Raw genomic sequence first — 4,901 nt, 5'->3', positions numbered from 1 at the left:
CACGAGCCGGACCATTCGCTATCCCGTATCAGATTAAAGTCGAGTTATTTATAAACTTGTATCCAGCGGTGACGTTCGTTGAGCGCCCACCAGACCTTCGGACTTCAGAACCTGTGTTCGCTGACGTATGTAATCAGCTGTTAACTTACTAAATAGTTCAATCCCGTTCATAACATATATCACATCCACAGTAGCGGTTTTGTGTTTAGTGTGATCACTGTACGAGTGATACGATACTCAGCTGCTCTGCCTACTACGAAGTGCTGGAGGACTATCTTTTATATATTATCTTTATCATCCCTCTTGGTTGACTGTTTTTCTTTACAATCTTTATTTCAGGACCTTGTTAGTTCGATAGCTTTTTTACCCTAAAATTCATATATATCTTTTTACACATAACTATTGGATACAAAACAAATACGTTTTTCAAAACAGAAAAAAACAAACTTTTTCATTCTTTTAACTCTAACCCTTTGATCTTCACGAGTAGAAGCCTGTATATATGTATAAATCTATCAGTCTGGATATATATATATATATATATATATATATATATATATATATATATATATATATCTATATATATATATATATATATATTGAGATATGTATATATATATATATATATATATATATATATATATATATATATATATATATATATATATATATATACACATACATTTGTATATGTATATGTGTGTATATATACATACATATATATATATATATATATATATATATATATATATATATATATATATATATATATATATATATATATATATATATATATATATATATATATATATATATATATATATATATATATATATAATTTTCATTATCACTACTTTAATGGTCATTGTCATTGTTTCGATCATTATGATTTTCGTTATTATTGTAAAGATCATTTTTGGTATTATAGCAATGATTATCATTTTTATAATAGTTATTAATATCATTGTTATTGCCATACTTATAAATATTATTATTACAATCATTATTATAATTATTATCATTATCATTATTATTATAATAATAATTATTATTATTACTATTATCATCATCATAAGTATCAATATTGTGATAGTAATAGTAATTATCATTATCATCCTCATCCTCATCATCAATGATAATAATAATAATAACAATAATAATGGTAATAAAAAAGGATGATGATAATAATAATGATACCAATAATAAGGATAATGATAATAACAATAATAGTAATAATATTGATAATACTACTAATAATAAAATAATAATATTAATAATAATAATAAATATAATAATAATAAATATAATAATAATAATAATAATAATAATAATAATAATAATGATACTAACAATAATGTTAATAATGAAAACAATAATAATTGTAACAATTATAGTAATAATAATGATAATGATAATAATAATGATAATAATAATAATAATAATAATAACAAATGATAATAATAATGATGAATATAATAATAATAATGATAATGATAATAATAACAATAATAATAATGATAATAATAATAACAATAATTATGATAATAATAATAAAATTAATAATAATAATGATAATGAAACTGATAATAATAATGATAATGATAATAATAACAATAATAATAATGATAATAATAATAACAATAATTATGACAATAATAACAAAATTGATAATAATAATAATGAAACTGATAATAATAATGATATTAGTAATAGTAATTAAAAAATAATAATAACAATTACAATAACAATAACAGCACTAATGATTATAATCAAAATGATACTTATATTGATGATCACAATAATGTCAATAACAATAATAATAATAACGATGATAACAATAATGAAAACACTTACGGCGAACGAGAATCAAAGCATTATTCTCTGCTTCTTTCACCTTCTTTTCTCATTCGGTTTTTCAATTTACGGAATTGCAATAGAAAGAAAAGTTTTTTTTTTATGTAATCCATTAGAAACGTGCATTTTTTTATTATTAATATTCAGGCAAGGACAAAAATGGAGGTAAAAAGGATATTCTATTTTTTTTTTTTCGTTTAAGGTTAAATAAAAGAGCACGAGGGAGAAATTAAAGAAAAAATGAGTGCGAAAGGTAGGGAGAGAGAGAGAGAGAGAGAGAGAGAGAGAGAGAGAGAGAGAGAGAGAGAGAGAGAGAGAGAGAGAGAGAGAGAGAGAGAGAGAGAGAAAGAAAGAGAGAGAGAGAGAGAGAGAGAGAGAGAGGGGGGGGAGACAAAGAAGAGAGAGAGAGAGAAATAATGAGAACAGAAAAGGGAGAGAAACAAAAACACAAAAACAAAAAAATCGAAAGAAAAGGCAAGGGAGAAAATCAAACTGACATTCAAGACAGAAGTAAATAGAGAGGCACGGGATAGAAAACCAAATAAATACAGACACAAAATACAAGAAAATGAAGAAACACGAGAGAGCATTTCCAATAAGGAAATACAATGAAATGAATCAAACAAAGAAACTAAAAATAAAAAGGTATCAAGAAATCGAGAGAGAAAATAGAGACAGGAAAATTAGCCAAGTAAGAAGGAAACCAAACGAAGAAAATAGAGAGAGAATAGAGGTAGAGAAAGGAGAGAACCAAATAAAGTAACACAAATAGACAGAAGAGGCAGGACCAAATAAAGATAAACAAGAAAATCAACACAATCAAAGAGAGACAAGATAAGGAGCGAGAGACCAGACAGAAAAAATGAAATGAAAAGAACGCACAATAAAGAACAGGATTCATGCATCCTGATGGAGGGTTCTGGTTTCCTTGTTGCTGTCGAGCTATTTCTGGATGGATCCGCCAAGAAAACTTCAGGAAATTTTATTACACTCACAGGCAAAGGTGTACCAAGAAGAGCGCGAGGTTGGGACGTCGCAACATGGAGGGACCCAAACCCAGCCGTTCCTGGACAGATTCCGCAGCGAAGTGAAGTTATTCTTAAAGACAGGTCAGCACTCTGAGCCCTATATACCGACCTGTTACATTGCAACGACCCGATTAACTTGCTCTCTGAACACCTCGACAATCTGCGTACGCCATATAAATACCAAAGTAGTGTGACTGTTATGACTCTGAACAAGTCGATTGCGTTAGCATATCTGATGTTCTTTCACCAGCTAAAAGTCTTTCGTATTCATGTGAACTTTCCCACTCATTGCCTTCTCGTCTTGCCTCGTCCAAGGCTAGAATTAACAAAGTGCACTCTGTTTTTGCTGGTTATTGTTGTCTTTGAGTATAGCTGCTTCCCCCGACTACATGATTATATCATAGCATCACAAATTGATCTTGCATTTGTCTTCTACAAATAATTTCTCGAATGAATAACTACAATACGTGCAGTTAGGAGAAAAGGTTCTCAGCCACTGCGTTACTTTGGTAACCAACTATAGGAACTCTATATACAGTGCCATGCATGTAGTAAACATCTCGTCTGTACCATACCTTTAGGGATTACCAATTCCAAACCAGATTCTCTCATTGAAGTGTTAATCGTGACAAATGTAGATAAAGGTATGGATGAGAATATCTTTACTTTGCAAAATATCCATTTCCTATGTTTCGTTTATTTTTCTGATAAAGTTATAATCGAAACGCGTCAAGTACTCTGCTATCTCTGTGAAGATATACATTCTCAATCGAACTTTTTCTAACAGCTCGAAACACTAACGCACCTTCATAGGCAGATACTTCTGACAGGAAATGTTGCGGCATCTCAGCAGCTACGTCAGTTTGCAACACAACTCCGAGTTAGTCCTTTTCTTTCTCTGTAAATGATGCATCGTTTACATTTATCTCTACCATGTTACATGACAGCACGAAGAAATAACAGACAGACACACGAAAGAGAGGCAACAATAAAAGACAAAAATAAAACCGAGCAATAACCAAAGAGTGAGAGAGAGGAGAGGAGAAAGAGAGAGAGAGAGAGAGAGAGAGAGAGAGAGAGAGAGAGAGAGAGAGAGAGAGAGAGAGAGAGAGAGAGAGAGAGAGAGAGAGAGAGAGAGAAGAAGAAGAAGAAAAAGATGAAGAAATATAAAGGAAGAAAGAGAAACGAGAGAACCGAACAAATAGACCTGAAAAGATAGACCAAATAAAGAAACACAAAAGAGAAAACCAAAAAAGGGGCACAAAAAAGAGAATTGCTAAAGAGACAAAATAGAAACACAAGAGAGAGACAAGCATATAGATACATGAAGATAAACTCGAGTCATAAGAGAAAGAGACATACATGAGAAAGAGAGAGATAGACAGACAGACAGAGAGAGGAAGGAGGAAGGGGGAGGGAGGGAAAGAGATAGAGAACGAGGGAGTGTGTGTGAGATGAGAGAGAAAGAGAGAGAGAGAGAAAACGAGGGAGTGTGTGTGAAAGAGAGAGAGAGAGAACGAGGGAGTGTGTGTGTGAGAGAGAGAGAGTAGATACATTGTACCTAATACGGGTACAAGAGGGATAACCAAATAAGTAGGCAGAAGAGAAAAAGTAGACAATAGATAGGACTACAGAAATAGAGACAGAGGGAAGATCACTAAATCAATGGTCATAGAAGATACAAAAGACAAAGGAGAGAGAAAGAAAATACAGGAGGCGGAGGAAGATCAAGAGAGCGAGTAGTAGATGCAAAGAACAAAGAGACAAAAGGCAAAGAGAGAGAGAATTGGAGCAAGTTATAGAAAACCCAAAAGAAAAACAAACAATCGAATAAAGATACCCAAGAGATTTTTTTTTAGAAATGAAACAAAGACAATACAGAAGAGAGAGAGAGAAAGAGACAAAGAAAGGGGGAACAAAATAGAGATAAAATTGAGACGAAGACAAAGGAGCAACTAAAGAGAGACAAGAGAGAAACGAAAATAATAATAATAATAATAATAATAATAATAATAATTA

The sequence above is a fragment of the Penaeus vannamei genome, chromosome 8 (genome assembly GCF_042767895.1).
Source record: "Penaeus vannamei isolate JL-2024 chromosome 8, ASM4276789v1, whole genome shotgun sequence".
In the NCBI taxonomy this organism is placed as follows: Eukaryota; Metazoa; Arthropoda; class Malacostraca; order Decapoda; family Penaeidae; genus Penaeus; species Penaeus vannamei.
This window is presented reverse-complemented; position numbering follows the sequence as displayed.